Source organism: Triturus cristatus, chromosome 6, assembly GCF_964204655.1.
Source record: "Triturus cristatus chromosome 6, aTriCri1.1, whole genome shotgun sequence".
In the NCBI taxonomy this organism is placed as follows: domain Eukaryota; kingdom Metazoa; phylum Chordata; class Amphibia; order Caudata; family Salamandridae; genus Triturus; species Triturus cristatus.
The window spans coordinates 1,892,685,933-1,892,708,023 of record NC_140589.1 but is presented as its reverse complement, the minus strand read 5'-3'; positions in this window follow the sequence as shown (position 1 = coordinate 1,892,708,023).

Here is a 22,091-nt window from a genome sequence, read left to right as displayed (position 1 = left end):
GGGGAGATGGAGAGAGAGAGGTAGAGAAGGGAGAGAGAGGAAGAGAGAGAGAGAGACAGAGAGAGAGAGTGAGAAATAGAGAGACAGAGAGAGAGGCGAGAGTGAGAGATAGAGAGGGGGAGAGAGAGACACAGAGAGGGGAAGAGAGAGAGAAAGAGATAGAGACAGAGGGACAGAGATGGAGAGAGAAAGAGAGAGAGAGATAAAAAGAGACAGAGAGAGAGAGGGGAGAGAGCAACCAGGGGCGGCTCCTCCATGTGGGTGGAGGAGCGTTGCCCCGCTGCTTTCTCTCAGTGTGAAAAGCAGAAGCATAACATTGTATTATAAACACCATTTTATAATTTTGCTTCTGGCTCTGCGAGAAAGCAGAAGGGTTTGGTTGGGGGCGGGTGGGTGGGCAGTCCGGCTCCAGGGCAGAGGAGGAGTGGCTCGCCCACTGTTGTGAGCATTGACTGTTTGGTCGGCGACCAAACCAGTTGTATAAACTCTCTGTTTTCTCCATGTAGGCTAAATGGCCTCCCATAGGCGCCTATGCGGTCAGCGCTCCAGCCAATCACAATGCTAGCGTTGTGAATGGCTAAGGGGAGGGGAGGGAGGCTGCCTGCTTCCTGTATGGAGCAGAGAGAGAAGGAGATGCAACGCGGGACCGGACCTGGTCGACAAATGTAATTTAACTTAATTTTTTAAAATTTAAAATTACACCCCCTTCCCCCTAGCATGACCCTCGACGCCCCCCACCACCCGCAAGTCATGCCAGCTGCGACAGAGAGCAACCGCTGCCCGTACAGGTAAGAGCGGTGGGGCTGGTTGGGGGGCATTTAGACAGATGACGTCTGTCGGATCCCCTCCCAACCTGACCCCACCGATCCACCATTGTTACCTACACGGGCTGCGGCTGGGAGAAAGAGAGAGCGAGAGACAGACCGAGAAGACAGAGAGAGAGAGATAGGAGAGAGCGAAGAAGGGAGGGAGAGCGAGAGAAGGAGATTGAGCGAGAAGGAGAGTGAGGGACAAAGCGAGAGAGACAGAGAAGGGGAGAAAGAGAGAGAGACATACAGAGAGAGAGAGAGACAGAGAGAGAGACACACAGAGGGGAAAGAGAGGGAGAGAGAGAAATCATAAGAGAGAGCAACAGAGAGACAGAGAGGGGGAGAGAGAGACAGAGAGGGAGAGGGAGAGTGCGCGAGACAGAGAGGGGAAAGACAGAGAGAAAGATAGAGACAGACAGAGGGACAGAGAGGAGAGAGAGAGAGGGAGAGGAAGAGAGAGAGGGAGAGACGGTAGGGGATAGAGACAGGGAGAAAGAGAGAGAGAGAAAGAGAGACAGTGGGGGAAGAGAGAAAATGAGACAGAAAGGGGGAGAGGGAGGAGGGAGAGAGATAGAAAAAGAGTGAGACAGAGAGAGAGAGGGAGAGAGAGAGGGGGAGAGAGAGAGAGAGAGAAACCGAGAGGGGGAAAGGGAGAGGGAGAGAAGGAGGAGGGAGAGAGGTAGAGAGAATGAGAGAGAGAAAAAAGAGGCAAAAAGAGAGGGTGAAAGAGAGGGAGAGTAAGATAAAGAAGAGAGATAGACTGAGAGGGGAAAGAAATACAGAGATGGGTAGAGCGAGAAAGAGAAAGAGAAGGGGAGAAAAAGAGAGAGGGGGAGAGACAGAGAAAGAGACAGAAGGGGAGAGAGAGACAGAGAACAAGAGAGAGAGAGAGAAAAAAAGAGTGAAAGAGGTATCAAGAGGGATAGAGAGAAAAAGCAAAAAAGAGAGTGAGAAGGGGAGAGAGACAGAAAGGGGAGAGAGAGAGAGACAGAGAGGGAGAGAGAGAGAGAGAGAGAGAGAGAGAGAGAGAGATAGCAAAAGAGAGACCAACAGAGGGGGGGGAGAGAGAGAGAGAGAGAGAGAGACAGAGAGGGGAAGAGAGAGAGATAAAGAGACAGACAGATAAAGGGACAGAAAGAGAGAGAGAGAGACAGAGTCAGGAGAGAGAGGGAGAGAGAGAGACAAGGGCGGGCAAGAGAGAGACCGAGAGGGAGAGAGAGAGGAGAAGAGAGGAGAGGAGAGGGAGAGAGAGAAAGAGAGGGAGAGAAAGAGAGACAGACAAGGGGAGAAAAAGAGCGAGCGAGGGAGAGAGAGAGGGAACAAGAGAGAGAAGAAGAGAGAGAGGGGGAGAGGGAGAGACAGAGGGGGCAGATAGAGAGATAGAGAGGGGGAAAGAAAAAAAAAGAGCGAGACAGACAGAGTGACAGAGATAGGGAAAGGGAAAGAGTGAGAGAGAAAGACAGAGAGGGTAGAGAAAGGGAGAGAGAGAGAGACAGAGAGGGAGAGAGCGAGAGAGCGAGAGAGAGCATAAGAGAGACCAACAGAGAGGGGGAGAGAGAGAGACAGAGATGAGAAGAGAGAGAGAGAGAGAGAGAGAGAGAGAGAGAGAAAGAGACAGACAGATTGTTGTAAATAGAGGATACACAGGCCGGGAGTATAAATAGGATATCATTATTGTAGCTTAGTTCCAGGATAGAGGAGTAGAAGGTAAAGAGTAGATGAAGCGTAGCCCCACCAGGAGCAGCCTCCCTGATGCTCAGCCTGCATTCACCAAGTGACGCTCCACACACAGGCAGCCAAGCCTTCTATGAGGTCATCACACATGCCAGCTGAGCAGTAGGGAAGAGACAAGAACTAGTTTATGACACAGTTAAAGGGACGGGGGGGAGAGAGACAGAGTCAGGAGAAAGATAGATAGAGAGAGAGAGAGAGACAAAGAGGTGGACAGGGAGAGAGAGAGAGAAAGAGAGAGAGGGAGGCAGAGAGAGAGAGAGAGAGAGAGAGGGAGAGGAGAGGGAGAGAGAGAAAGGGAGGGAGGGAGGGAGAGAAAGAGAGAGACAGAGTGGGGGGGAGAAAGAGAGAGAGAGTGAACAAGAGAGAGAAGAAGAGAGAGAGGGGGTGAGACCGAGAGGGGGAAAGAGAGACACAGAGAAGAGGGAGCGAGAAAGAGAGGGGAGAGAGAGGGAGAGAGAGAGACAGAGAGGGGGAAGAGAGAGAGGGGGAGAGAGAGAGACAGAGAACGGGAAAGAGAGAGAGCTAGAGTGACAGAGATAGGAAAAGAGAGTGAGAGAGAAAGACAAAGGGGAAAGAGAGAGGGAGAGAGAGACAGAAATGGAGAGCGAGAGAAGGGGAAGAGAGAAACAGACAGACAGACGGACAGAGATGGGGAAGAGAGAGTGTGAGAGAGAGAGAGAGAGAGAGAGAGGTAGAGAGAGACAGGAAGGGGGAGAGAGAGAGAGGGAGGGGAGAGAGAGAAAAAAAGAGAGAGGGCGACAGAGGGGGAGAGAGAAGGAGAGGGAGAGAGAAAGCAAAAGAGAGACACAAAGACAGAGGGGGAGGGGGAGATGGAGAGAGAGAAGAGAGAGAGATTGGTAGAGAGAGAGAGAGAGAGAGAGAGAGAGACAAAAGGAAGAGAGAGAAAGAGAGAGGGAGTGAGAGAAAGAGAAAGAGGGAGAGAGAGAGAAAGCACAAAAGAGAAAGAGGGGGAATGAAAGAGACTGAGAGAGCGAGAGAGAGGGAGGGAGCGAGAGAGAGGGAGGGAGTGAGAGACAGAGAGAGGGGGGATGAGAGAGAGAGGTAGCGAGAGAGAGAGGTAGAGAGAGAGAAAGAGGCAGAGAGAAAGGGACAGAGAGAGAGAGGGAGAGGGGGAGAGAGAGGGGTAGAGAGAGAGAGATAGGGGGATGGGGCAGAGAGAAATGGGGGAGAGAGAGAGATATGGAATGAGAGGGAGAGAGAGAGTGAGACAGAGAGGGGAAGAGAGAGAAAGAGACAGACAGACAGAGGGACAGAGAGGGGAAGAGAGAAAGAGACAGACATGGGAGAGATACAGAGGGAGAGAGAAACCGAGAGGGGAGAGAGAGAAGTAGGTGGGAGAGAGCAGAAGAGAGAGGAAGAGAGAGACAGAGAGGGGAGAGAGAAACCAAAGAGAAAAAGACACATAGAGACACAGAGGGGGAGAGATGGAGAGGGGAGAGAGAGGAAGAGACAGAGAGACAGAGGGAGAGAGATAGAGAGAGACAGAGGGGGGAGTAAGAGAAAGAGACAGACAGACAGAGGGACAGATATGGGGAGTGAGAGAGAGCGAGAGTGAGAGAGAGAGAGAGAGAGACAGAGAGGGGAGGGTGAGAGAGAGGGTTAGAGAGAGAGAGAACGAGGGACAGCCCAAGAGTAGAGAGACAGAGAGGGAGAGAGAGCGGTAGAGAGAGAGGTAGAGAGAGACACCGAGAGGAAGAGAAAGAGGATGAGAGAGAGAGGGGAGATAGAGACAGGGAGAGAGAGAGAGAGAGAGAGAGATAAAACGACACAGAGAAGGGGGAGAAAGAGGGGGGAGAGAAAGAGACAGAGAGGAAGAGAAAGAGGGTGAGAGAGAGAGGGGAGATAGAGACAGGGAGAGAGAGAGAGAGAGAGAGAGAGAGAGAGAGAGAGAGAGAGAGAGAGAGAGAGAAAACAAAACTGAGAGAGAGACAGAAAGAGAGGGAGGAAATGAGAGAAGGAGAAAGAGAGAGAGAAACAGAGAGGGGAAGAAGGAGAGACAGACAGACAGAAGGACAGAGAGGAGAGAGAGAAAGAGACAGAGAGGAGAGAGAGTGAGAGAAAGAAACAGAGAGGGGAGAGATACAGAGGGAGAGAGAGACAGAGAGGGGGAGAGAGAGGGAGAGAGAAAGCAAAAGAGAGAGAGAGAGAGACACAGAGAGACAGAGGGGGAGGGGAGAGAGAGCGGTAGAGAGAGAGGGAGAAAAAGAGAGACAGTGAGAGACATAGAGAGAGAGGGACAGAGGGGGAGAGAAAGATAGAGAGGGGAGAGAGAGAAAGACAGAGACAGACAGAGAGACAGAGAGGGAGAGAGAAGAGAAAGAGAGGGGTAGAGAGAGAGGGAGCGGGAGACAGACAAGGAAGAGAAAGAGAGAAAGAAAGAGAGAGAAAGAAAGAAAGGCAGGGGGTGAGAGAGAAAGAGATTGACACAGTGTCACAGCCCACTTGCCGGGAAAACCTGGAACCCTGCCAAATCGCGCTCGAGTGCGCGGGACGGGGAAGAACTACTAATCCCATGAGCCTTGGAACACTCGCTGACGGTGGTGACGTCAGGACGCTCGCGTACGGCGAGCTCAAAGAGGTTCCGGGGCATCGAGAGAGCGCCGCTTACTCTTTGCAGAGAGCTGCGCTGGACGTCGCGAAGGCTGGTAAGGGTGCCTAGTGCCCACTAGAAACAGGGGTACCCCAATTTGGATAATAAGGAGAGCGAAGGGGAAAATAAGCACATCAACAACTCAAGAGAATAAGCTCTACCTTAACGTATATAAATGGATCAAAGAGATCTCTCTGATTAAACAGCTAAATTAGCCACCATAAAGAGAGGAACACAAACACATGAATGGCAATAGGGGATTGATGATGATATTATAATATATTTTTTTTTTTTAATATAATACAAGAGTTCGATAAGTGAGTTTACAAATAACTCATAGATAGGAGATAAACAATACAAAAAGTATGATGGTTGATAGTGAAAAATGCACAAAATAATCAAAAATGGGCCCCCATCAGGGATTGAAAAGAGTATATGTACAATTAAATAACAATCATATAATCAGGCATACAATGCATTCATACACAGTCAATCTTAAAGGGTAAAACATACATTTACTCTTCTTAAAAGATAAGAGAAAAAAGGTGAGCAGAGGGAATAACTCCTCGTAGTGTAAGGGTGTCTAGGGTTAGACACCGCTGGCTAATTTAGGGGGGATGCGCCAAATCAAAAGCAGCAGGACACGCCGACGCGCGTTTCGGTGCAATCACCCACTTAATAGGGTGCCACCTTCTTCAGGGCGTTTTCTTTAATTTCAGGGGGCCTGCAAATACGTAACAAATAAAAAAAATTAATTAAGAAAAAGGAATAAAAAAGGGAGATATATAAATATCAGGATAAATTACTATACATAGTCAGAACTCTAAGTTTCTACTTAATAGTAGGGCAATGTTAAGGTAAATCATATTATGTAATGAAGCAAATTAATTCACAGGTCACCGATAGACCACAATTTAGGTGGCATACAGACACTCACATTTGGTACGATGTAGAATATATGGATACTAAGCATTTCGACCAAGATTCAATAGACAGTTTAAATCTAGAGTAGAAATTGCACCACGTTGGTCATCTCACATGGGATGGATCACCCATGAGTGAACCAAAGACAGATCTAAGAAACTAAACACAAACAATATCAGAAAACATACATTAGGGTAACAATCACTACTAAAGAGGAATATAATGATTTAATAAAAATGTTTAAAGTGTATTATGGAGTCTCACCCAACTCGAGTTAGAACGAAACCTCCAGGATGGTTGGAATAGGTAGCGACAGATGCGAGGGATAGTTCCACTTGAGATGGGTATCCTAAATAGTAAAAACAATTCAAAAGTGGGACCAAATAAGTCATTGTGGAACTTGCTAGAAGTCCGATCTTGAAGCCAGAGTAATAGGACAAATGAGAGATTATGCTTGCCTTTCAATTTAGGCGGCCGAGTAAGTCATAGGATAAATCTTCGGAGTTCATAGAGATTCCACAAGGAAAGTTGAAAGCGGTAATTGGCTAAATAAATACCTGCAAGGTTAAGAATACAAGCTAAATAGTGCTAACGATGATGCCAGCTCAAATAGAACAAGTGCAAAGAATCAATTCACAGTTGTAAATAAAAAGCGTGAACTAGATAAAGTGTAACTAACTGGGAAGAGATAATGGACTAGAAAATTCGTTAAGTACTGATGATTTGAAAATGATAATAATGAGACCAATGAGTCTTACCTAGAGGTAAATATAAACATAATTGAAAGGCGTCTGTGAGCTCAATAATAAAAAACTCTTGAATCCTGAGGGGAATGTCCCCTCGTGTTTAGAGGTCGGCTCCGTGAAGTCCGGAGATAGCTGAGGAAAATGCATAAACAAGGAATGATTACTTGATTAATTAAAATCAAGAAAAACAGAAGAGTTACCGATAAGGGTTAACTAAACAGAGAAAATGGATTCAAGAGTTTTTTATTATTGAGCTCACAGACGCCTTTCAATTATGTTTATATTTACCTCTAGGTAAGACTCATTGGTCTCATTATTATCATTTTCAAATCATCAGTACTTAACGAATTTTCTAGTCCATTATCTCTTCCCAGTTAGTTACACTTTATCTAGTTCACGCTTTTTATTTACAACTGTGAATTGATTCTTTGCACTTGTTCTATTTGAGCTGGCATCATCGTTAGCACTATTTAGCTTGTATTCTTAACCTTGCAGGTATTTATTTAGCCAATTACCGCTTTCAACTTTCCTTGTGGAATCTCTATGAACTCTGAAGATTTATCCTATGACTTACTCGGCCGCCTAAATTGAAAGGCAAGCATAATCTCTCATTTGTCCTATTACTCTGGCTTCAAGATCGGACTTCCAGCAAGTTCCACAATGACTTATTTGGTCCCACTTTTGAATTGTTTTTACTATTTAGGATACCCATCTCAAGTGGAACTATCCCTCGCATCTGTCGCTACCTATTCCAACCATCCTGGAGGTTTCGTTCTAACTCGAGTTGGGTGAGACTCCATAATACACTTTAAACATTTTTATTAAATCATTATATTCCTCTTTAGTAGTGATTGTTACCCTAATGTATGTTTTCTGATATTGTTTGTGTTTAGTTTCTTAGATCTGTCTTTGGTTCACTCATGGGTGATCCATCCCATGTGAGATGACCAACGTGGTGCAATTTCTACTCTAGATTTAAACTGTCTATTGAATCTTGGTCGAAATGCTTAGTATCCATATATTCTACATCGTACCAAATGTGAGTGTCTGTATGCCACCTAAATTGTGGTCTATCGGTGACCTGTGAATTAATTTGCTTCATTACATAATATGATTTACCTTAACATTGCCCTACTATTAAGTAGAAACTTAGAGTTCTGACTATGTATAGTAATTTATCCTGATATTTATATATCTCCCTTTTTTATTCCTTTTTCTTAATTAATTTTTTTTATTTGTTACGTATTTGCAGGCCCCCTGAAATTAAAGAAAACGACCTGAAGAAGGTGGCACCCTATTAAGTGGGTGATTGCACCGAAACGCGCGTCGGCGTGTCCTGCTGCTTTTGATTTGGCGCATCCCCCCTAAATTAGCCAGCGGTGTCTAACCCTAGACACCCTTACACTACGAGGAGTTATTCCCTTTGCTCACCTTTTTTCTCTTATCTTTTAAGAAGAGTAAATGTGTGTTTTACCCTTTAAGATTGACTGTGTATGAATGCATTGTATGCCTGATTATATGATTGTTATTTAATTGTACATATACTCTTTTCAATCCCTGATGGGGGCCCATTTTTGATTATTTTGTGCATTTTTCACTATCAACCATCATACTTTTTGTATTGTTTATCTCCTCCTATCTATGAGTTATTTGTAAACTCACTTATCGAACTCTTGTATTATATAAAAAAAATAAAAATATTATAATATCATCATCAATCCCCTATTGCCATTCATGTGTTTGTGTTCCTCTCTTTATGGTGGCTAATTTAGCTGTTTAATCAGAGAGATCTCTTTGATCCATTTATATACGTTAAGGTAGAGCTTATTCTCTTGAGTTGTTAAGGGTGCCTAGTGCACCAAGCTGCGTTCGCTGTTGGTTTGTGGCTCAACTTGATTCCTGGTGGCCATTCCTGGCGGGGACTCGGATCGTGAGTCTCCTTGTGGCGGGTCCGTTGATTCGTCCCTAGTTCCTCCCACAGTGAAAACCCGTAGTACAGCGCAAGGCTGGTATCGGGAAACCGCCGAGGAACTTCTCCTTGGGTGCTTTCTTCCCTCGTTGGTGAACTCGTGGTACGAAGTTCGTGCGGGGAAGGAAGGCACTATTCGTGACTTTGTTAGCGGGGCTCTGTGAAACGCCACACGGGGTGCTGCGTGCTTTCTTCCCTCGTTGGTGAACTCGGGGTACGAAGTTCGTGCGGGGAAGGAAGGCACTCTACGGAACTTGGTGTAGCGGGGCTCTGTGAATTATCCTCACGGGGTGCTGCAGGACTACAAAACTTTGGTTGTTACAGTGTCGTGGGGGTTCCGACTTTGCCGTTTCCGGCAAGGCAGAAGGCGCTGGCCTGGAACCTAATTGGAACTTATCTGAGGGTGCATGACTTAATGCAGAAGTGTGTCCAACTAGCCAAGGCCTGTTGTTTAATGGTGGAATTCTCCACACCTGCGGAATTATTTTGAGAGTTTTCTTTCTTTACAGGTACTTTTCTCATTCTTAGAGAGAGGGTGGAGTCGGGTAGGGAGTTAGGCAGGGTGTTATTGATCACTGTCCTGTTTCTGTCTTCACAGGTCTCCCTCCCTGCTGTCCCCATCCTTCCCTTCCCCCGCTGGACCACTCTAATGGAGTCTGTCATGCTAAATCAGACCGTGGTGGTGTCGAGAGAGGGACCCCTTTAGAGCAACGTACGATCCTGAGGATTCCGGCCACAACAGAGTAAGCGGCCCACGGTTTATATCCTCCTGGTCGTACGTTGTCCCTCGGGCAGCCATGACGTCCTTAGAAGACGTCCTGGCCGCGTTACAGATGGTCCACACCGAACTAGCTGCTTCTAGGGCAGAAACGGCGGCTTTACAGGCTACGGTTGAAGGGATGCAGAGAAACCCCTTCAGCGTAGGGACCCCCTCCGCAACACGTTCAACTCCCTTGGTAGTGGAGATCCCCACCCCTGTTCCCTTGGCCACCCCAGAAAGATTTCACGGGGAAAGTAGTAAGGTCCAGGTGTTCCTCACCCAGATAATGTTACACTTTTCTTGCAAGCCAAAGGCGTTTACCTCTAACCATTCTAGAGTAGCCTTTTTTATATCCTACCTGGCTGGGGATGCCGCCCAATGGGCAGTGCCGTTAGTGAAGCGAGATGATCCCTTACTCTATGATTGGGATTCATTTATACAAGACTTTGAAAAAACTTTCAATCGTAGAGCGGCAACGTTATCTGCCGACAAGGATCTTATGGAGCTTAAGCAGGGGAATCGAGATCTGATAACTTACCTCAATGATTTTCGGCGCCTGGTGACAGAAACTGAATGGCCAGAAGCGAAACAGTTAGCCGTTTTTTATAAAGGCTTAAAAGAAGATATGAAGGACATTGTGGCCCAAATCGACCCACAGCCAGGGACCTGTGATGATTTGATAAACCTCGTTCTACGTCTAGATCACCGCCTTAGCGAGAGAAAAGGGGAAAACCGTAGAAAGGACAGGGGAACATGGCGTCCGGAACCCGTCCGGAATCCGGACAACACCCAGGTAGCACGAGCCGAACCCATGGAAGTGGGAACAGTGCGTTCCGCTCTCACGAGCGAAGAGAGAGAATACCGGAGGAAGAAAGGCCTCTGCATTTATTGCGGAAAGAAGGGGCATTTCATAAGGGAATGCGTATTGAGGACCAAAACCCCAAGGATAGAAACGCGTCGACAACTCGCGGCCACAGCAGAAGGCCCTTCGGGAAACGAGGAAGCTTGAAGGACAGAGAAGGGGTCTCTTCAAGCCACATCCATATCCCTTCGTTGAGTGGTACCCAGCCGACTACCAAACAACACCTTCTTCTCGAACTCTCTCTGTTAGTGGATGGAGAGCATTGTGCTATCACGGCCATGTTGGACTCAGGAGCGATGGGGTGTTTTGTAGACCACCGACTGGCCGCTCGAATCGGTTTTCTCTTTGTGAAAAAGAAATCCCTGAAGTAGTGTATGCGGTGGATGGGAAGCAGCTGGAGGCAGGGCCTATTCGTTTCCACACCAAGGCGGTAGAAGTGAGCCATGGGTTGGACCATGTGGAAAAACTCGAGTTTAATGTCATCCACGCTCCTCAATATGGGATAATCCTAGGACTGCCCTGGTTACGGTTACATAACCCCCAAGTGAATTGGAGGGAAGAAGAAATACACTACACCTCCGACTATTGTCAAAGGAATTGTATTCCTCCACCTCAGAGCCCGGCGCGTTTGTTGGCCGTAGGGCATCGTGTGGCCACCGCGGCTGAACAGGCAGTTACCCTGCCGAAGGAGTATCAGGAGTACGCTGCGGTGTTCAACGAAGAAGAAGCCGAGAAACTACCCCCGCACAGGCCATACGACTGCCAGATTGACCTAATTCCAGGGGCGGTAGTGCCCACAGGCAGAGTATACGCCCTCACGGAACCGGAAAATACATACCTGCGGGAATATTTGGACAAATATTTGGCGTTGGGATTCATTCGTAACTCCAAGTCTCCTGCGGCATCGCCACTGTTTTTTATCCCCAAAGCCAACGGGGAGCTGAGAGCATGTATTGACTTTAGGGCTTTGAATGCCATAACGGTAAAAAAACGCTATCCCCTACCATTAATCCCCGTCATGCTGGAACATGTACAGAAGGCCGTCATCTACACATGACTGGATCTGAGAGGGGCGTACCATTTGGTACGCATAAGGCAGGGGGACGAGTGGAAAACTGCCTTTAAAACGCGTTACGGCTTGTATGAATATCTAGTCATGCCATTTGGATTGTGTAACGCGCCCGCTGCCTTCCAGTTTTTCCTGAATGACGTTCTCCGTGAATACCTGGATCGTATAGTAGTGGTGTATATCGACGACCTGCTCATCTATTCCTCCACGGTGGAGAGCCACGTCCATCATGTACGCACCATTCTACAAACCTTACAAAAACACCATCTCTATTGTAAGATAAGTAAATGTGAATTCGGGGTTTCCACCGTGGAGTTCCTAGGAGTGATCTTAACACCACAAGGCCAGGAGATGTCAGAACGGAAAATCACCGCCGTAAGAAACTGGCCCATCCCGAAAAACATCAGAGACATCCAGTGCTTCCTCGGTTTTGCCAATTTTTACCGAAGGTTTATCGGCAACTTCTCAGGTTTGGCAACCCCCTTGATCAGATTACTGCGCAAAAAGGTCCCCTTTCACTGGACGGTAGAGACGCAAAAGGGGTTTGAGGCGTTGAAAGAGGCTTTCGTGACGGCGCCGATATTGGTGCACGCGGACCCTGCAAGGCCCTACATGGTGGAGGCAGATGCGTCGGATTATGCTGTAGGAGCAGTTCTATCCCAGGGACATCCTGAGACGGGTCAGTTACACCCAGTGGCCTTTCGTTCCCGCAAGTTAAATCCAGTGGAACAGAATTATAACATAGCTGAGAAAGAGCTGCTAGCGATTAAAGACGCCTTCGAGGAGTGGCGCCATTATCTCAAAGGGGCCCGTCATATTGTCACTGTATACACCGGCCACCGCAATCTGCAATTCATGAAGGCAGCCCGACACCTATCTCCACGACAATTGCGATGGACACTGTTCTTCGCGGAGTATGACTTTATTGTCACTTATCGACCAGGAAAGGACAATAAGAAAGCCGACGCTTTAACCCGCCAGTCCACCTCAAATGATATCTCCGCACCGATCGCACAAACCGTTATAGACCCAAGCAAAATCCTTGGTACCACGGTCACGGAATCCTTTCTGAAGAGTGTGATCCGTTGCACCAAGACTGATAAATGGAAAAGGTGGATATCCCAACATCCGGAGTGGAAGGTGCAGGATGGAGTGCCCTTACGCCAGAAACAACTATTGGTCCCCGTACCGGCGCTTCAACGACGTGTGTTTCATTGGTGTCATACGCTGCCCAGCGCCGGTCACAATGGAGTAGAGAAGACTACAGAGAGAGTACTCCGACAATTCTGGTGGCCTACTGTACGAAAGGATCTCCGGCAATGGGTCAAGGAGTGCACAGTATGCGAACAAATGAAGTCATCCCATGCACGACCCGCTGGGTTGTTGCAAATCATGCCAACTCCTGAACATCCCTGGCAAAACATCTCGTTGGATTTTGTGGTGGGAATGCCTATAGACCAAGGGCATGCAGTGATATTGGTTGTGGTGGACTCTCTAACAAAAATGGCTCATTTTGTTGCATGCAAGAAGGTACCTACAGCAGGCCAACTAGCCCAGTTGTTATTGCTGCACGTAGTCAGGTTGTACGGGTTACCCCAAAGGGTGGTTTCGGACAGAGGGTCCCAATTCACCGCCAAGTTTTGGAGGGAGTGGTGTACTTCCCTGAGGATCTCCCCCGATCTGTCCACCAGTTTTCATCCACAAACGGATGGGCAGACGGAGAGGGTGAATCAGAGTTTAAAACAATATCTGAGATGTTACATGGATAGCACTACAGAAAACTGGGTTGACACATTGTGGTTGGCGGAAATAGCATATAACAGTGCAATACATAGCTCCACCAAACATTCACCTTTCTACTGTTCTTACGGGTTTCATCCCAGGTTCATTCCTTTTTTGCACCCCAAGGGAACGTAACACCTACCAGAGGTCAAGGTGAGGGTTAGGCAGATTCAACACCTCCTGTCCCAGGCAAAAGATCTTTAAAGAAAACCAAAGAGAGGTATAAGAACTACGCGGATAAAACCAGAAGACAGGGAAAGGTATATAAGATCGGAGACTATGTATGGCTATCAACCAGAAACATCAGGTTTAAAAAATATAGCATGTTTAATCTCAAATACATTGGCCCGTACAGAGTATTAAAACTCATCAACCCTGTTGCAGTTAGATTAAACCTCCCATCCTCTCTCCGAATCCATCCTACCTTTCATGTCTCTTTGTTAAAACCTGCAAGGAAAGGGAAGGCTGCTTCCCAGGCACGAGTTCAGGAAGAGGCAGAATATGAGCTCAGGGGGATTCTGGATTCAAAAATCCACTGCACAAAACTGTGGTATCTGATTGCCTGGAAGGGATATGGGGAGGAGGAGAACTCATGGGAACCTGCAGAAGGGGTACACGCACCTAGATTCGTCAGACTGTTTCACCAGCGCTTCCCAAACAAGCCATGTCCTTGTCAGGGTTCTTCGGGGAGGGGATGTCCTGTCACAGCCCACTTGCCGGGAAAACCTGGAACCCTGCCAAATCGCGCTCGAGTGCGCGGGACGGGGAAGAACTACTAATCCCATGAGCCTTGGAACACTCGCTGACGGTGGTGACATCAGGACGCTCGCGTACGGCGAGCTCAAAGAGGTTCCGGGGCATCGAGAGAGCGCCGCTTACTCTTTGCAGAGAGCTGCGCTGGACGTCGCGAAGGCTGGTAAGGGTGCCTAGTGCACCAAGCTGCGTTCGCTGTTGGTTTGTGGCTCAACTTGATTCCTGGTGGCCATTCCTGGCGGGGACTCGGATCGTGAGTCTCCTTGTGGCGGGTCCGTTGATTCGTCCCTAGTTCCTCCCACGGTGAAAACCCGTAGTACAGCGCAAGGCTGGTATCGGGAAACCGCCGAGGAACTTCTCCTTGGGTGCTTTCTTCCCTCGTTGGTGAACTCGTGGTACGAAGTTCGTGCGGGGAAGGAAGGCACTATTCGTGACTTTGTTAGCGGGGCTCTGTGAAACGCCACACGGGGTGCTGCGTGCTTTCTTCCCTCGTTGGTGAACTCGGGGTACGAAGTTCGTGCGGGGAAGGAAGGCACTCTACGGAACTTGGTGTAGCGGGGCTCTGTGAATTATCCTCACGGGGTGCTGCAGGACTACAAAACTTTCGTTGTTACAGTGTCGTGGGGGTTCCGACTTTGCCGTTTCCGGCAAGGCAGAAGGCGCTGGCCTGGAACCTAATTGGAACTTATCTGAGGGTGCATGACTTAATGCAGAAGTGTGTCCAACTAGCCAAGGCCTGTTGTTTAATGGTGGAATTCTCCACACCTGCGGAATTATTTTGAGAGTTTTCTTTCTTTACAGGTACTTTTCTCATTCTTAGAGAGAGGGTGGAGTCGGGTAGGGAGTTAGGCAGGGTGTTATTGATCACTGTCCTGTTTCTGTCTTCACAGGTCTCCCTCCCTACTGTCCCCATCCTTCCCTTCCCCCGCTGGACCACTCCATGGAGTCTGTCATGCTAAATCAGACCGTGGTGGTGTCGAGAGAGGGACCCCTTTAGAGCAACGTACGATCCTGAGGATTCCGGCCACAACACACAGAGAGGGGGAGAGAAAGAGAGGGAGAGAGAAAACAAAAAAGAGAAAGAGGGGATAAGAAAGAAAAAGAGACAGAGAGGAGGAGGAAGAGGGCAAGAGAGACAGAGAGGGAGAGAGATAGAGAGGGGGTAGAGAGAGAGAGAGGGGGAGAGAGAGGAAGAGAGAGAAACAGAGAGGGGAAGAAAGAGAGACAGACAGACAGAGGGACATTGAGGGGAGAGAAAGAGACAGAAAGGGGAGAGATTCAGAGGGAGAGAGAGACAGAGAGTGGGAGAGAGAGGGAGAGAGAAAGCAAAAGAGAGAGAGACACACACAGAGAGACAGAGGGGGAGGGGAGAGAGAGCGGTAGAGAGAGAGGGAGAAAAAGAGAGACAGTGAGAGACATAGAGAGAGAGGGACAGAGGGGGAGAGAGAGATAGAGAGGGGAGAGAGAGAAAGACAGAGAGAAGGAAAAGGGAGGGGTAGAGAGAGAGGGAGAGGAAGACAGACAAGGAAGAGAGAGAGAAATAAAGAGACAGGGGGTGAGAGAGAGAGAGAGAGAGAGAATGACACAGAGAGGGGGAGAGAAAGAGAAGGAGAGAGAAAACAAAAAAGAGAAAGAGGGGGTAAGAAAGAAAAAGAGACAGAGAGGAGGAGGAAGAGGGCAAGAGAGACAGAGAGGGAAAGAGATAGAGAGGGGGTAGAGAGAGAGAGAGGGGTAGAGAGAGGGAGAGAGAGAAACAGAGAGGGGAAGAAAGAGAGACAGACAGACAGAGGGACATTGAGGGGAGAGAGAGAGAAAGAGACAGAGAGGGGAGAGATTCAGAGGGAGAGAGACAGAGAGTGGGAGAGAGAGGGAGAGAGAAAGCAAAAGAGAGAGAGACACACACAGAGAGACAGAGGAGGAGGGGAGAGAGAGCGGTAGAGAGAGAGGGAGAAAAAGAGAGACAGTGAGAGACATAGAGAGAGAGGGACAGAGGGGGAGAGAGAGACAGAGAGAGACAGAGGAGGAGAGAGAGAGAGAAAGAGACAGACAGACAGAGGGACAGAGATGGGGAGTGAGAGAGAGTGAGAGAGAGAGAGATAGAGAGGGGAGGGTGAGGGGGAGGGGGAGAGAGAGGGGGAGAGAGAGGGACAGCCCGAGAGTAGAGAGACAGAGAGGGAGAGAGAGAGAGAAGGGAGAGAGAGCGGTAGAGAGAGAGGTAGAGAGAGACACAGAGAGGAAGAGAGAGAGAAGGAAGACAGAGAGAGAAAGAGAGAGAGACAGGGAGTGAGAGACAGAGAACGACACAGAGAAGGGGAGAAAGAGAGAAAGAGGGGGAGAGAAAGAGACAGAGAGGAAGAGAAAGAGGGTGAGAGAGAGAGGGGAGATAGAGACAGGGAGAGAGAGAGAGAAAACAAAACTGAGAGAGAGACAGAAAGAGAGGGAGGAAATGAGAGAAGGAGAAAGAGAGATAGAAACAGAGAGGGGTAGAAAGAGAGACAGACAGACAGAGGGAGAGAGAGAGAAAGAGACAGAGAGGGGAGAGATACAGAGGGAGAGAGAGACAGAGAGGAGAGAGAGAGAGAGAGAAAGAAACAGAGAGGGGAGAGATACAGCGGGAGAGAGAGACAGAGAGGGGGAGAGAGAGGGAGAGAGAATGCAAAAGAGAGAGAGAGAGACACAGAGAGACAGAGGGGGAGGGGAGAGAGAGCGGTAGAGAGAGAGGGAGAAAAAGAGAGACAGTGAGAAACATAGAGAGAGAGAGGGACAGAGGGGGAGAGAAAGATAGAGAGAAAGACAGAGACAGACAGAGAGACAGAGAGGGAGAGAGAAGAGAAAGAGAGGGGTAGAGAGAGAGGGAGCAGGAGAAAGACAAGGAAGAGAAAGAGAGAAAGAAAGAGAGAGAAAGAAAGAAAGAAAGAAAGAGGCAGGGGGTATGAGAGAGAGAGAATGACACAGAGAGGGGGAGAGAAAGAGAGGGAGAGAGAACACAAAAAAGAGAAAGAGGGGGTAAGAAAGAAAAAGAGACAGAGAGGAGGAGGAAGAGGGCAAGAGAGCCAGAGAGGGAGAGAGATAGAGAGGGGGTAGAGAGAGAGAGGGGGAGAGAGAAACAGAGAGGGGAAGAAAGAGAGACAGACAGACAGAGGGACATTGAGGGGAGAGATTCAGAGGGAGAGAGAGAAAGAGAGGGGGGGAGAGAGGGAGAAAGAAAGCAAAAGAGAGAGAGACACACACAGAGAGACAGAGGGGGAGGGGAAAGAGAGCGGTAGAGAGAGAGGGAGAAAAAGAGAGACTTAGAGAGAGAGGGACAGAGGGGGAGAGAGAGATAGAGAGGGGAGAGAGAGAAAGACAGAGACAGAGAGACAGAGAGGGAGAGAGAAGGAAAAGAGAGGGGTAGAGAGAGAGGGAGAGGGAGACAGACAAGGAAGAGAGAGAGAAAGAAAGAGACAGGGGGTGAGAGAGAGAGAGAGAGAATGACACAGAGAGGGGGAGAGAAAGAGAGAAAACAAAAAAGAGAAAGAGGGGGTAAGAAAGAAAAAGAGACAGAGAGGAGGAGGAAGAGGGCAATTGAGAGTGAGAGAGACAGCGAGAGAGGGAGGGAGTGAGAGAGACAGAGAGAAGAGAGACAGAGAGGGGGAGAGAGACTGAGAGAGAGAGGGGATGATAGAGAGATAGATAGAGAGGTAGAGAGAGAGAAAGAGGCAGAGGGAGAGGGAGAAAGAGAGACGCCAGAGAGAGAGAGTGGGTGGGAGAGAAGGGAGAGAGAGGGGGAGAGAGGAATAGGGAGAAAAGGGGAGAAAGAGAGGGAGAGAGAGAAAGTGAGAGATATAGAAAGAGAGGGCGAGAGAGAGCGAGACAGAGAGGGGAAAAGAGAAAGAAAGAGAGAGACAGACAGTGGGACAGAGAGGGGGAGAGAGAGAGAAAGAGAGAGAAAGGGACAGAGAGGGGAATGAGACACTGGGAGAGAGAGAAAGGCGAGAGAGAGAAAGAGAGATAGGTGGGGGAGAGCAGAGGAGAGAGAATGAGAGAGAGAGGCAGAGAGGGGGAGAGGAAGCAAAAGAGAGAGAGACACACATAAAGAGGAGTTGGCCTGCTGAGTAATTGACCCCTTTGGTTGTCACGTGGAAATCTGATGAACGTCTGCATTTATGCAATGACTTGAGAGATTTAAATAAAAATATTGTGATTGATAAATGTCCTCTGCCTAGGATTGATGAATTGTTGGCACAGTCCACGGGGGTAAAGTGGTTCTCTACCATTGGCTTGACCTCAGCCTATCACCAGGTTCAATTACATGCACCCAGTAGAGCTTTGACAGCGTTTGTCACCCCTTTCGGTTGCTGCAGATTTGTTTGCATGTCTTTTGGTCTTGCTTCAGCTGCTGCTGTGTTTCAGAGGTTGATGCACAGAATTTTCAAGGGCATGAAGAGGGTGACATACATTCAAGATGATATCCTGGTGATGGGCCGACATAAATCAGAACATGATGACCGATTGAAGGTCGTTCCTAGTAAATTGATGGAAAATGGAATAACGGCCGAAGTAAAGAAATGCAAATTTGCCATGAAATCAGTTACATATTTGGGACATGAAGTTGGAGGAGATGGTATTTCGCCTAAGAAGGGACTAATTATGACAATAATTAATGCCCCTGCCCCTGAATCAAAAGAAGAGTTGAGTTCGTTCTTAGAGTTGGCAGAATTTACTCCGAAATTGTTGAGAATTTCGAAATGAAGATACATGCTCTGAGGCAAATGTAAAAAGTAAGGCAAGAGTTTGCTTGGAAAGAGGATTTATAAAAGGATTTTAACCGGATCAAAGGTGATTTGGGGACTGCCCTTCCCCTACAAGGTTTCGATTCCAGGGCTCACAGCATAATAACCACAGACGCCAGTGGGAAGGGACTAGGAGTGGTATTAGCTCAATGGAATGAATCTGGGGGGAGTCCACAGTACCTTTTGCTTCAAAATCCTTACCCCCTGCAGAAGAAAAATTTCTGTTATTGAAAAAGAGATGCTGGCTACTGTCTGGGCCATGGAGAAATTTAGACAATATGTATAGGGGGAAATTTTACGTTGCACATGGACTATAAGCCATGGGTGAATGTTTTAACCTCAGAAGGCATAGTGAAAGCTACCCCTAGGATAGCGAAAATAACCATAAAATGACTGGATTGTATGTATGAAGTAGTATACTTACCAGGAGATTATTCAAGTAGACCACCATTCTCTTGGGGTGGAGAAATGGATGCGATGGAAACCATTACAGTGTGGCTAGCATAACGGACAATAACAGTGCTACTTCTAAGGAGGAATGGGGAGAAGAATGTGGCAAAGACATCATTTTGAAAGTGGTAATAACTTTCGCTGTTAAGGGGTGGCCAAGTAAGAAGAAGTTACAAGAGGAGTACAGAACATTTTGGGAAATCAAAGAACAGTTGTCCATTGGTGAGGCCAACTATGTTCTTAGAGGTGACACTGTAGTGGTTCCCGTTGGGTTGAGAACAAGAACTTTGGATATCAACCATTGAGGACATCTGGGTATTGTGAAAATAAAGAAAAGGGTGCAGTCGGGATACTGGTGGCCTGGCATGGATAAAGAGATTGAGGAGGTGTTTAGAATGTGTCATGTTTGTGCCAATTCTGATAAGGCGCAATTTTTGTTGAGGCCATTGTTCGGGGTGGATAGATTTCTGAGCGTCCTTGGGAGGATTTGATTATTGACTTGTTGGGCCCCGTTATGGATGTCAGAGGGGAGTACAAGCATATGATGGTGGCTATTGATAATTTTTCTAAGTGGCCGTAAGTAGAAGTAGTTAATTTTCTGGAAAACGTATTTCTGAGGGAAGGTATTCATCAGTTCATTCTGAGTGACAACGGTCCTCAGTTTAGTTCAGACAAATTTAGTAGCTTTCTTAACAGGAATGGAATTGTTGGGAAGAAAACGCCAGTTTATCGTCCAGCAGGAAATGGCGTCATAGAAAGCTTTAATAGAGTGAAGACAAGAGAGGAAAGTGAGAGAGAGACAGAGAGGGAGAGACAGAGAGGGGGAGAGAGAGAAAAAGAGAGAGAGAGAGGGGGAAGGGGAGGGAGACAGAACGAGAGAGAGACAGAGAGGGGGAGAGAGAAAGATAGAGAAATCAAAAGAGAGAGGGGGAGAGAGACAGAGAGAGGGAGAGATAGAGGGAGAGAGAGAGAGAAAGAAAGAAAGAAAGCAAGAGAGAGAGGGAGGGAGAGGGAGGGAGTGAGAGAGATGAGAGATGAGAGATAGATGAAAAGAGAGAGAGAGGGGGACAGAGATGGGGAGAGAGAGAGAGAAAGTGAGGGGGAGAGAGAGGTAGAGAGAGGCAGAGAGAGAGAAAGAGACAGAGAGGAAGAGAGAGAGAGTGAGAGGGAGAGAGAGAGAAATAGAGGGAAAGAGAGAGAGAGAGGGGGGAGAAAGAGAGAGTGAGAGAGAGACAGAGAGGGAGAGAGAGAGGGGAGAGAAAGCAGAAGAGAGAGACGCACACAGAGAGATAGAGAGGGGGAGAGAGAGACAGAGAGAGAGAAAGAGAGAGAAAATAGAGCGGGAGAGAGAGAAAGCAAAAAAGAAAGAGAGTAGGAGAGAGAGACTGTCACGTATAGGCCCAGAAATCTAATAGGTTTAAGAGGCAGAAATGTTAACCCTTCCGGCAGATCTATTCCTGGTGCATTAAATAAGAGAAGCTCTGTTTTAGACTGATTAACCATGTAACCCCCCAGTTCTGTAAATGCCTGGATTTCTCCCAGCGCTCTCTGGATGTTCGATTTCCCTGGGTTCAGATACAGGATCAAATCGTCGGCAAACAGCCTGATTTTTGCAATTCCTACTAGGGGAGCTTGGATTAATATATTAGAACACATTTTTTATTGCTAGTGGCTCAATAAAAAGCGAAATTAAAGGGGGGAATAGGGCAACCCTGCCTAGTACACCGTTTTATCACCACTTCTCCCGCCTCCTCAGAATTTATCATTATTTTTGTTAAGGCTCCCTTATAAATTCTCTCTAGCATCTCGATCAGATGGCATGGAAAGCCAAACTCACCCAAGATAAAGAAGAGGGCCTGCCAATCTACCATATCGAATGCCTTTTCTGCATCCATCATTAAAATGGCCGCATTAGCCGATAGCCTGGATCAGATAAAAAGTATACGCAGCCATGGATCTCCCAGGCAGAAACCCTGTTTGATCTGCGTGTATCAGATATTGCACACAGCCCACGATTCTATTTGCCAAGATTTTCATAAAAAGTTTATAGTCTACATTTAGTAGGCTTATTGGGCGATAAGAACTTGGGTCCTTAGGGACCTTATCTTTGTTTAAAATTGAGATCACAACTGACTCCTTAAATCTATCTGAAACCACTGCTCCGGCCATAATTTGAATATATAGTGATACCAAGAAAGGTGCAAGTTCATCTAAAAACAATTCATATACTTCAGCAGGGATCCCATTGTTGCCACTTGCCTTCTCATTTGCCATATTTTTTATGATTTCACTTAATTCTGCAATTGTAATTGGTTCACTCAAAAGTATACAGTCCTCCTCGCAGATCGTAGGTAGTTGGAGTGTCATAAAATAATCCGCAAGAGCTCGAGGATTAACTATCTATACTTCCGCGTATCTTTTACTAACATAAGACACAAAAATGTCGGCAATTTTGTCTCTATCATTCACCAGGCATCTAGTACTCGGATCTCCAATTTGTGGAATAGACTGCTTGCTCTGATGCATTTTTGTGGACCAGGCTAAAAATTTGCAGACGTGCTGGCTCTCTTTGTAAACCTTTTTTCGAGAAGCTTTGCTTCCAACAATTTCCTCGAGCAAGAAAATACTTTTCAGCTCCTCCTTTGCCCTTGATAATTCCTGATGAAGTACCTCTTCCTCCGATTGCCCAGTTGGCCTACCCTAGAGTTCTCTTCTAGCCCGCTTTACTGCTTCCTGTAATCCAGAAATCTTAAATTTCCTTAATTTGTGAAGATTGGCCCTGTATGCCACCACCTGTCCCCTAAACGTGGCCATGAAAGCTTCCCACACCATAAAACCTGTTGCCGTGTT